Here is a 13,136-nt window from a genome sequence, read left to right on the forward strand (position 1 = left end):
TATTGGCCCTGTAGCAATAGAAAAAGGCCGTTTTACCCTACATAATTATGTAAATGAAAAATACTCAGGAAGGCTAAATGCGCGTGACAGAACCCCCAAGGGATTTATTGCTTGATTGATTTCGATGACAGCAAAATTTTGAGAACTTCTGTCGCCAGCCTTTCCAAGAGAGTTGATTCACCAATGAAGTAAAATCGATGTAGGATGCAAAATAAATAAATAAATACAATATTATAATGCAGTCTGGACATGACGTTCTTAATGTAGCCTCTATAGAAACCGCCTGAGACTGTAAAGAGTAAGCCCAACAACATGTTGTGAAACAACTGTCGTCACACCTGATGTAGAAGATCTGAAGTCTCCAATATGCGGCCGTACTAGCAAGAAGGCAGTGTCCTTCAACCCGCGCAATAAAGTAACTTAATTTTCTATGTCACTATGTATACAAGTGGTTCAATAAAGTATTTTTCACGACCCTTGCCGCTATGTATCGGTTGTTGCGACATTGTCTTCATCTTCAGAGCAAGTGAAAGAGAGCGACTAATCAGGGTCGAAGAAACAAACGCACATCACAGAACAAACACTTCTTCTGTGGAGCGTGTTTGTATCTTTGTCCTTGTTAGTTGTGCAGCTCTAGTTTACATCGTAACTTATGTACTAAATTAACGTCAACGCTATGCAAGATATACAGGTATTTGCGTGTAAGATTTGCATGGAAGTACAAATCTCGAGTAATGTTATGCCACAGCTGCAGTTACACGTTAGCATTTGCTTTAGAGATGTCAATGCAACAGATGTATAGTTGCGCGTATCAGTGGCAAGGCTATCTGTGTTTGCGGTTGCTGCGATGTCAGCATAACCAGAAGTCCGCTGCAGCGTTGCTGAGTGTCATGACAGCTACTTTCTGTGTTATTCTGTTGAGTATAACAAATCTCTATTGGGGTCAGGCGGGCTAGGACACTATACAAATGCAAGCGATTAGTTTGAGGGACCATGGCCCCCCGCACACTTTTGAAAGATTCACAGTGTAGATGAATCAGCAGGTTTGGTTTAAGGGAACTGGACTGCCAGAGATATTGCATGAAGCTTTACCGTCGTCGAATATGTCACTTGTGATTGTAAGCGACTTTCGCAAACGCCAAGAGCTGGAAGCACAAAAGCTAATGTTGATCCGTTTGGGCATGCTGAACCATAACGGTATCTGTGTATACCTCCATTGATGCAATCGCGAAGATGGCGCAGCGCTGGTGCGTTACCGAACAGGTGCAAACCATATTTCTATAGCCAAACGTGCTATACCTGCCCCAACAAAAAAGAGCTTAAGTTCTCATTGAACAGCGCGCCAGTCTTCGTGTTCTGGAATAACAAATGAGAGTGTGTCTTGCGTCTTGTAAAAGCAGCTATCATATCTTGTGAAAATAGTAGCAAATGATTTAACCGCTTACGCTCGAAGGAGAATGCGAGAAAAGTACTGGCTTGCTGCTGCAGCTCGAAGCACATAAGCAGGTCATAAAGATACAGAAGCTGCATACCAGGTGATCTTTTTAGTGGAAATGGTCCCAGTAAAACCTGCTGTGGCAGATAGCGCATTTGCGTCCCATCAGCTAGATAACTTGCAGAGGTGTACACTACTTGCATAACTAATTGCAGTGCGATGTTAGCTAAGTAACAAACTGTTACTAATTAAATGTAGTTATTCAAGTTAGGGCACATGTGACAGTTACTTAATTGAAACAAAGCAGAAATGAAGTTATTTATTGAGCAGAGATTGTGTAATTAGCATCAGTTTGGACAAATACTTGCTCAACATCTGTGGCGAAGGGCTTTGATTTTCCAGCTAACCCCTATATCAGCGCCTCCTTGTTACACAGTGCTCATAAGTATCTTTCACCTATTTACCATCTGTCAGCCTCAGAAAGTTTTGGAATAAATCTGTTCCCGCTAAAATTGATCACCTGGTATACCTGGTGCAGCAATCCAGGTTTTAAAGAATAGGTTAAATTGAGTTGAACGCAGGCCTGCTAAGTCAAATATAAATTGTTTAACACAGGTAAGCCCTATGCCCACGTTGCTTGCAGGACTAGTATGTACTTCAAATGGAGCACGCAGTGATACTACGCACATCTGCCATGACTCTATAGGGCTTCCTACAGTACGTAAATACGCCCACATACTGTCGACAAACGCTTTATTATTCTTTTATCTAATGCTCCACGACGTATTAAGGAAGCCGCCACGTATACTGATCAGAAAAGCAAATTCGTTGTCAGTGAGTGATATTGAAGCATGTGTGATACCCATTCCAGCTATGAAACAAACTGGGGCTTAGCATACCACATTATAGCACTCTATAAAACAGAAAATGACGGAGACTGTTGCCACTTCACCTTAAGCACATTTCTGGCGGCCTTGCAAGAACACTTATTCCATCCTGCTACAACCAAACACAATCAGCTACAGAGTTACTTAATCGGGCTAACATTCCGACATTTGCTGAGTGCAGGAGGGTTACTAGAATAAAATTTATGTTCCAGTTACACACGAGAAGCCTAAGTGTAGATCCCAGCCTGTACTTGCGACCTCCTGGCAGAATAACTCCAAGGACAAATCAAAACTATGCTTTTACGCCTTATTCCTCCAAATTTGATGTCTTTAAGCATTCGTTTTTAGTTAAAACAATTGTCGACTGGAACAAACTTAATTCCTAGGCTTTTGAAAATGTTTAATCTGTGGTTTCCTTTGAAAGAAATTTAGAAATCTTGTTTTACTTATCGTAAGTGTACATATATCCTGTACTAACATATACCTTGTATGTATTAGTTATGTTAACAAATAATATTTGATTAATTATTTGAGCGCATGCCATTGTTTTGTTATAAGATTGTATTTCCCACCCTGTAATAGCCCGCAAAGGGCTCATAGTATGGACTAATAAATCATAATAATAATAATCGAATCATTAGTTTTTAATGAACTTGTCTAAGCCCTATACCGAACTGTTTCTTACCGACTCTCTGAATACCGATAGTTTCTGCCGAGGAAATGAACAAGTCAGAAAACATTTCGTTGATGCGATTTCTTAACTTTGCGATGAATTGAGGTCACTTTTCGTTTTTTTTTGTCAGTTTTCGTGTATAGTTCGCAAATTGCAAGATCGGTTATTGACGGTTAACATAAACATAATAGAGTACGTTTTACCGCCGGTATCCACCTGTTGACTAGGACTGGAAGAGAGTGCACCACCCGTCAGCAAGCCCACGCCACAGAGAAACATCGAAAAAAAAAGACGGTCACATAACGTACTACCAACTAAGGAAGTCACGATTTAACGCGTCACGTCCGTAACGTATACGAAGTTGAAGATGGTCCATGAGATTTCTTACAAAAACTGCAGATCACCGAACCACCCCATTGCAGGGCACAGCATCCAACAAGAAGCCACCGACAAGATCTCTCCGCTCACATAGAGACCCTCTGGAAATAAATAAGTGTAAGAACCAACGACGATCGTATCGTTGATCAACTAGCGTGGTAGCTCAGATTACGTTTGCCCTGTACTATCCAGCGAAACCACAAATCTCTGCATTTCAACAAGCTTGTCAACAAAGTGGCGAACCACGTTTCAGAGGTGCTTCGCTTACTAAGGATAGCGGGTGGGCTAAGGCTTCAAGCAAGGTCATTAATGGTAACCTCCTATATGTCAGCGCATCCGAGCACGCTTCCTGCATATTGCTTCTTGTAAACACCACAGCGATCGGCACAACCAAACACTATAGGTAACCGCTAAAAGTGACGGTGGGAAAAAGAGGGAGCGAGAAGTGCTCGGAGATTCCCACCACGAAGTACAAACTTTCTAAGATCTCAGAACATACTTCACTGCACTGGATTAGTATCGCACTTTGCCGGGAGGGTATCCAACGCTTTTACCTTTTTTAGTAACGGAAGCCACAGTTTCGTGTCTGAAAAAATACCTTCACTTAAACCGAGAGCGATTTATTGCACGAGCCGTGCACTTGCCTTTACGATCCAATACTTCTGCCTCGTTGGTCCTGATCTCCGAGAGGAGATGCAATCAGTGCACCGTCTTTTTTTTTAGTTTTTTTTTTTTTTTCGTGCAACAAGTTTACGAGTTGAGCGGAGTTTGGTTTGCAGTGTGTTTGGAGGCGATCTGCGGGCGCGATGAGAGCTGATATAACTGACCGTCGAAAGATGCATACATAAATCGTACCTTGGTGTTGAAGGCATAACAAAAGCGAACAGAAGCGCGATGTCAAGATGTAAAAGGTATCGACGTTGTGATCAAATGGTACGAAACCGGCAGCCGGAGATGCAGCAGTAGACACACGACGATACAATTAAAGCGTAAAGTAAAGTGCATTTCAGAATAGGTGCATGGGACAGGACGACCGACTAATCTCTAAAGAAATCGGCGCGGTCTACCTTTGATGCGCAGCTGCTGCGGATGACAGTAGTATATTCAGTGCACCGCAAGGCCGTCAAATTGGACAAAACCTTCATGTGGGGTCTAGTGTAACACAAGGTTGGGGAGAAGAAGGATCTTGCTTTTGCAATCGAAAAACTTGACAAAACGCTAGGTGATGGCATTGGTCGAAGATAGCACTCATCGCGAGTATACGTAGATGGCGTGTGAACTCGGCCAATCATTTCTACTCTCGTCAAACGGGTGCCTTCGATGAGAAACGCGTGCATTCGACTGAGATTTTCATTTAACAATCAGAGTTTCACACTTTACCGGTATTTTCGATACCCTTTGGTTGCGCGAATTAGGTTGAACTGATCAAAGGAATAAGTCATTCTACTTGTTTGGCCATTTTCAAACATTGCTGCCGCTGACCATGCATCCCAAAGAGGGAGGAGTTAATTCCGCCGCAAAAGATAATTGAAGTTGTTTTCCTATATACATTTTTGTGCGCATTTCATAAAACCCAATTCATATCACCCAAACATAAAACCTTAGTTTTTATCTAGACTTCCCCTCCGCAAGGTATTAAAAAAAGAAGAAGAGAAAAGGGACAGCGAGCAAGTGCACTGGGTGACCTTCATGGTTGCTCCTTGTGAAGGAAGATGCGCGCTAATGTTGCAGGGCGCGTGAAAAATTAACCGACATCGGGGCGCCGCGGAGAATGTCTTAACCGGTGGCAACGATTAAGAGCAAAGTGCTCGCCACGAGCGCTTCGATATCTGAGAATCGCTGTGGAAGCTGACAACGCCTTCGGGGCAGGCCGGCCCTTTTACCCACCTGACTCGGGATCTCTGCTGGTGGGGGCGCTGCTACTATAGTACATACGCTTGCGCGGCAGGAAGATCCCAAAGGGTGCGCTTTCGCGATAAAAGGGCGCCGCCTGGCCACGAAATTTCATCAATCATCGCTCGCTTCATATAAAGCACTCTGGCAGCCATTAGTCAACTTTTTTTTCTCCCTTTGGTGCTATAGGTGTGGGCTTAAATTCCGCCAACGTGTTCCACTGAAAGCTATGAAAGTGGCGTTAGGCCGAAATATCCAGAACACATATTAATGTGCTACTCTGTTTTTTGTCCTGCCTTAATAGCTCATCTCCTTTAGCCTGAGGTGAAAGCCTGGAAAATGAAGCACGTGCAGCGTGGGACATTTTCAGGCGGGTAGGGCAAGAAGGCAAGAAAGGATGATGAGTTACCATTCTTGACAACAGACAAGACACATGCGATCCTTCATGACCTTCTGCTAGCGTCGTAGTTAGGAACAAGGTTTTATGTTTGCGTCAAAACGAAGAGCACAAACATTGGGCATCCGGAATGGCGGCGATGCCACTTTCTTGATCTCTGCTGTGTTTATAATGCGGTCATAGCGTTTAAGTAAACAATATTTGTCTAAAATAACTCCTGCCTTTAGACCAGTGTTATCACAGCAACGTGTTTTTGTGTGTGTGTGTGTGTGTACACGTGTGTGTGTGTGTGCGTGCGTGCGTGCGTGCGTGCGTGCGTGTGTGTGTGTGTGTGTGTGTGTGTGTGTGTGTGTGTGTGTGTGTGTGTGTGTGTGTGTGTGTGTGTGTGTGTGTGTGTGTGTGTGTGTGTGTGTGTGTGTATGTGTGTGTGTGTGTGTGCTATACCACCTTATATTAAATAGCGTCATATCAAATCGAACGATAGCGCAACTACAGCAGTGGGCTCAATGAGTGCGATTTTCAATGTCATAAACTAGAAATATGGTCGGCTATATGATATGAACATTGAATACAACGGTCGTCGTCTTGCGCTGAAATGTTTATACGTGTTTGATCTTCCTTCCAAAAGAGAAAGAGCGTAAAACTGAACTAAAGAAAACGCTCAGAAGCAAGTACGTGTTAGTGTTTGCGCACGTAAACATGTTCTTTTTATTCATGCTGATTTGTTTTTGTTTTCAGTCTGATTAGTATTCTGTAATGCACGTTCCTGCTTTTACCGATAAGTGAAACGGAAAAGTAGGAAGCATGCTCCTTCTAAAAAACGTCCACCTAAACGCCCCGTTGAAGCCTCGAGCCAAATTGTCTCGGCTGTGGGGATGCCAAGAAATGCGGAGTGAAAAGCGTATGGCGTCGCACGGACATACCAGAGCAACCGGTAACTTATTCTTCGATAGCAATAAAATCCTATGTATTGCGGAACCCGCCGAAAAAAGCTATATTTTCATTCATTCTGGGCACGTCAGCCTGGAATTAAACTAGGCGAGATACGCTTTTGCATGTAACGAATGCCTTGTGCCCCTCTGTTCTAGGCGGTTCTTCCAGACTTCGAGAAACTCTTAGTCTTCAGCCACGCCGCACCTTTCCGACTTTTGTAATCAATGACACACGATGCCTTCTAGCAGTGTCGCGCCTAAAGATGCCCAATATATCCAGCACTGGTTCTTACTCGCTCACGGAAAGGCGCACAGGGATTCCTGTCGTCACCGTCGCAACCGTTAAGAATTGAAAATCCATCTAACGTCCTTCCTAACTAGGGCGTCCGAGAGCGTTTTCGACTCGAAACGTCCCCCCGACGAGCTCGAAGGGTGTGTCTCGCAGCACGCTGAAATAGCAGTGACCTTTAAATTGCGTTTCGTTGCTTGTTTTTTTACACCCGGAAAGCATGGGACAAATGCCACAGGGCGTGCCCAAATTAAAAGCAAAGCTAATAAATACTGCGACAACAGCCATCCCCAAAAGAGGAGATCGGTAATTAAGTTGCAAACGCCTTGCGCTGGTAGATAACAATCGGCCAGGAAGCCGTCATTAAAACTGAAACCTAAGCAGGCAAATTAAGGTTGTAGGAGCTAAAGAAAGTACGTCTAGTCTCGACTTGCATCGTTAAGATGACCAGCGCGCGTAGTGCCCTGAAGCCAAAGGAGATTTTCTATGGCTGACTTGTAACTTCTTCAGGGTGCCTAATTCAGATATTGATCGTTGTCTCCAGTAGTTTCGTCTGCCATGACTGTGCTTCCCGCACAAAAGAGCTTGAGGTACGATTACATATATAGTCTAAAATTTATAATAATTTTTTAATTCATTTTTAGCAAGGGGTAAAACGATCTATACCGTTTTTTATTTATTTTCTCCGTAAAGCGCATGTCTGCCAGAAAAAGCGCTGGCGACTCTAATTAGGTTATTAATTGAACTACAGAGACAATTTTATCCTCCTGTAATGGTACGTGTGAGGCTGGCATTAATTAGACTCAAACCAGTTTTCTTGTTTTCTCTGAAAGGTATAGGTAACAAGAAAAGAGAAAAAACAGAAAAAAAGCAGGCTTTACCAAAAATGGAAATATTTTCTCCCCTCACATAGCCCGTTTATCAGCAGCTGAGCATTTTTTTTTCTGCACTTTGAAAAGTATACTTCGATAGAACGGGCTCGTTATCATACGCATGTAATTAAGTGCGGCTATGCTCATTTTCGCAAAGCAAACGCCATTCGCGAGAGTTCACTTCCTGCGTTTAACGAATAAACTATGTATTTGTTTTCGTGTATGCCTCTGTTCACCGAGGAGTTCGGTCTGAGTGCTCAACTTATTTTATATTCTCCTCTTGCTCTGTGCTGACTGTTGGCCATTTCTCCCAATGTTCACCTCGCTCATTGTACTGTACCTGTGAAAGTTTGCCCAAATGGAAACGTCATGCGGCGTCATTATGGCGAGGCTGATATTTTCTTCATTTCCCCTCTCCGGTCTTCAGGTACTCATTGTCGGTTTTCACGCGAAACCATGCCGGCGCGTCGTCGATTAGCGTGTGGGCATGCGGGGTCTCTACCGGGTCTTTCAGCAGTAGATGTATCCGCATACCCACACGGGTCACGCAAAAAAAGCACGAGAAAAAAGAAAAGAAAAGGGAAAAAAAGAAAACGTAGCCACAAACACCATATAGTTGCTTCAGGAATTTCTGTTTTATTATTCATTCTGTTTGCTTATTTAGTCAGTCCGTCGGTCGGTCGGTCGGTCGGTCGGTCGGTCCGCCAGTCAGCCTATGTCCGTCCGTCCGTCCGTCCGTCCGTCCGTCCGTCCGTCCGTCTGTCCGTCTGTCTGTCTGTCTGTCTGTCTGTCTGTCTGTCTGTCTGTCTGTCTGTCTGTCTGTCTGTCTGTCTGTCTGTCTGTCTGTCTGTCTGTCTGTCTGTCTGTCTGTCTGTCTGTCTGGTCTGTCTGTCTGTCTGTCTGTCTGTCTGTCTGTCTGTCTGTCTGTCTGTCTGTCTGTCTGTCTGTCTGTCTGTCTGTCTGTCTGTCTGTCTGTCTGTCTGTCTGTCTGTCTGTCTGTCTGTCTGTCTGTCTGTCTGTCTGTCTGTCTGTCTGTCTGTCTGTCTGTCTGTCTGTCTGTCTGTCTGTCTGTCTGTCTGTCTGTCTGTCTGTCTGTCTGTCTGTCTGTCTGTCTGTCTGTCTGTCTGTCTGTCGTCTGTCTGTCTGTCTGTCTGTCTGTCTGTCTGTCTGTCTGTCTGTCTGTCTGTCTGTCTGTCTGTCTGTCTGTCTGTCTGTCTGTCTGTCTGTCTGTCTGTCTGTCTGTCTGTCTGTCTGTCTGTCTGTCTGTCTGTCTGTCTGTCTGTCTGTCTGTCTGTCTGTCTGTCTGTCTGTCTGTCTGTCTGTCTGTCTGTCTGTCTGTCTGTCTGTCTGTCTGTCTGTCTGTCTGTCTGTCTGTCTGTCTGTCTGTCTGTCTGTCTGTCTGTCTGTCTGTCTGTCTGTCTGTCTGTCTGTCTGTCTGTCTGTCTGTCTGTCTTTTTTTCAATACCCGTTCTGCGTAAGGTTAGGAAAATGTTGATAATTAATGCTTTTTTTTCGATGTCTACCCTTGGTATGTGTAAAGGTGGTGGAAATTTGTGTGTGTAAGGTTGGACAGTCTTGCCACCTCCAAGTAAAACGGCTTCATCAAGGAAGACACCACATGCCCCAGCTGTACGAACACGAAGGCAATTCCATTTTTTTTTTGTATAAGGGAGCAAAATGACGGCAGGTGAGCAGTAAAATGGGCTTAGGTAACGGTCTACTTTGTCATGGTTGACACACTTGAAAAATAGTGGACAAGTTTTACAGGCAGCAGTTTCAGGAGTTTCGTAGGGGGTAGGTTGTCTAAGCAACCACTACAGTGGTAAGGCACTGACCGCAACAGTAAAAAGTGCTAAGTGCACTTATTTTGACGTAATATGGAAGTTACTGCAAAGATAGTTTCTCGTATTGGATATTTTAAGCTGTATCACCGTAGCAAATTTTATTGGAAAGACGCAACAATGGAGCACTTAAGGGTAATGGGTTTCAAATGTGAATTTAATGGAGCCATACGTACGCGCCCTTATTGAAAAAAAAAAGATCATCGCCCTTTCCACTTCGTGAAGATAGTCGAACTGAGACGCTGTGCATTCGCGCCCGCTTGGCTGACTCGAACGGCGCTACTTGCGGGGGATGGGACGCGTCGGTGTCCACGGGCGATGGCTAATCCTAGCGCGTTGAGGGGGATGGACGCCTTGGCGTCCACGGGCGATCCTAGCGCGTTCCTCACGCTTTTTTTCTACGACGTTCTCAGACAAGAGTCCTCAACCAAAGCTCCGTACATACAACCAACGCTAACGCAAACTCCTCTAACACCCCACTCTTTCGTTTACCTACATTATTCCTATACCGCCATTAGTTGGGGCGCCTCACGCTTTCCCCCTCCAACGCGAGTATAGGACGGCCCACTTACATCAACCCCCCTCCCCGTTCTTCTTTTCACCTGCACCCTCTCAAAGCATTCTCACAGGTGGAAAGGGTCACTTCAACCTCTTGCCCCCTGTTGAGCTGTTCTTTTCCTCTCCTCCCCCGCTAGGTCACGTATTCCCTTTTTAGCGAACTCCGACAATGACGGCACAGGGTCCGCATACACAGCTTCGCTGTAAAACTGTGAGTATACTACTGTGATCCACCCGAAGGGCATTGTAAAAAGTATTATATATTTAAAGTAGTTTAGAAAAAAAGGCATTATCAAGGACAATGCGGAAAGCGGAAACTCCTGCAAAGCGGAAACTGGGTGTCACCACTAGTGGCGGATGCTGTCCCCTCGCCATGACTCCGAGCATCACGTGACGTTACTTTGGAAACAAGGTACTATTTTCTATTGGCAGGTGGGAACAAAAAAGTTGTCGCAGTTTCACCTGAAAGGCGAAGCATCAATTGCGATAGCAAACTTGTAGAGAGCTATACGGAGTAATGATATTAGCTTTATCAGCTGTATAAACTTGCACATGCAGCAGCATCGGCAACACGCAGAACTGTTGTCGACGCCATCGGCGTTTTGCCCGCGTTCGCTCAAAATGCGTGCGGCGTTGGTGACTGTTGCCGGAGCCTCTGATATAAATAGGCACTGCATGCCGCAGCTAAACGTCGCCTCCCTTCCCTCCCCCTCCCCCATGGCCTCTCGCTCGTCGGAAGAAGGCGCGTTTGCTCTACATACATGGTGATTGTGAAGGAGAACAGAGACGCCTACTTCTGCAGCCCTTAAGCGAGCACGGCGCAGAACGCGCGTTTGTTCTCCGCCGTGCGTTCACTCCCCGTGAAAGACGCGCCCCTCGCGCCCTTTCACTCGCACATACAGCGTTCGGCGCGCGGCGACGATTTCTTCTCCAAATGACGTCATACGGAACCTCACGGCGACGGCGACGCCGACGGCAGAAATCTGCTTTTGAGTGTCCATATAATTGCTATCGCAATAAAAAGTCAGAAAACTATAGCTACAAAAGTCAATGGGCCTTTGTAAGCCGCGGTATCGAGATTCTGCTTTCGTAGTACTGTACTATCTTCTTTTACCTGTTAACCGGCAACTCAAGATATTGCGGACCCCATAAAAATATCTACAAAGCACGAATTGCTAGACTATAGAGATGTGCCTGTAGATACATTTTCTCTTGTAAATGTTGTGTGAACATCATACAGGGAGCTAAGAACGATCATGTTGCACTTAGAAGGAGCACACAAGAGAAGTACAACGTTACCTATCAAGAAAAGGGTCAGGCAAGGAGGCACAATCTCTCCAATGTAATTAACTGCTCCCTAAGAAGTATGTAAGCGATTATACTGGGAAGGCTTAGGAGGGAGTATCAACGGCGAATATCTCAGCAACCTTCGGTTTGCAGATGACATTGTCCTGTTCAGCATCACTGGAGATAAATTGCAACAAATAATTGAGGACCTTTACCGAGAAAGTGGAAGAGTGGGGTTGAAGATTAATATGCGGAAGACAAAGGTAATATCCAATAGCCTGGCAAGGAAACAAGAATTCATGATCACCAGTCAGTCTCTAGAGACTGTAGAGGGGTATGTCTATCTACGTCAATTCCTCACAGGGGACCCTGACCATGAGAAGGAAATTCACAGATCAGTAAAATGGTTTGAAATGCATACGGCAGACATTACCAAATCCTGACAGGAGCTTACCACTGTCGTTGAAAAGAAAAGTGTACAATCATTGCGTTCTACCGGTGCTAACATATGGGCCGAAACTTGGAGGTTAGCAACGAAGTTCTAGAACAACCTGAGGACCGCGCAAAAGGGACGGAACGAAAAACGTTAGGCGTAACGTTAAGAGACAGTAAGAGAGCGGTGGGTATAAGAGAGTAAGCGGGGATAGCCGATATTCTAGCTGACATTAAGAGAAAAAAATGAGCTGGGTAGGCCATCTAATGCGTAGGGTAGATAACCGTGGATCATTAGAGTTACAGAATGGGTGCCAAGGGAAGGAAAGCCCAGTCGAGGACGGCAGGAAATTAGGAGGGGTGGAGAAATTAGGAAACTTGCAGGCGCAAGTTAGAATGAGCTAGCGCAAGGCAGGGGTAATTGGAGATCTCTGGGAGAGGCCTTCGTCCTGCAGTAGACATAAAAATAGGCTGATGATGAGTAGTAGTAGTAGTAGTAGTAGTAGTAGTAGTAGTAGTAGAAGTAGTAGTAGTAGTAGTAGTAGTAGTAGTAGAAGTAGTAGTAGTAGAAGTAGTAGTAGTAGTAGTTGTAGTAGTAGTATAGTAGTATAGTGTGAGAAATAGGATGGAAGAAAACTGCTGCTGGCGGCACTGTTACACCGAACACCGAGTCCAGCTCGAGCGGTCAACATTTGAACGGTGGCCAGCAGAGGTTGATGGGCTATGGGATTACCGCAGAGAGAGAAAGGATAGCTGAAAGGCAGAAGAGATGATGCGAAAAAAGCTACTTCCATTCTATATACAAAGTTCAGGACTATAGGTCAACCCGCCGTGGTTGCTTAGTGTTTATGGTGTTGAGCTGGTAAGCACGAGGTCGCGGGATCGAGTCCCGCCCAAGGCGGCCGCATTTCGATTGGGGCGAAATGCGAAAACACCCGTGTACTTAGATTTAGGTGCACGTTAAAGAACCCCAGGTGGTCCAAATTTTCGGAGTCCCCACTACGGCGTGCCTTACAATAAAGTCGTGGTTTTGGCACCTAAAACCCCATAATTGTCTTTTTTTTTGGACTAGGTCAGATCGTTCATCATAGTTAACGTGTTCCGCGCACCACATCGACTTTCACGGCTCCGTGTGCCGTCACTGATGGCACGCAGATAGAGCCCACAAAATGTGCCACATTCAGGTTTAGGTTATTTTCTTATGCAATAAAGTTATTTCTAACATTCAGCATATAAATAGGCGCGGCCAGTAATTTCAACTA

Source organism: Dermacentor silvarum, chromosome 1 (assembly GCF_013339745.2).
Source record: "Dermacentor silvarum isolate Dsil-2018 chromosome 1, BIME_Dsil_1.4, whole genome shotgun sequence".
NCBI lineage: Eukaryota > Metazoa > Arthropoda > Arachnida > Ixodida > Ixodidae > Dermacentor > Dermacentor silvarum.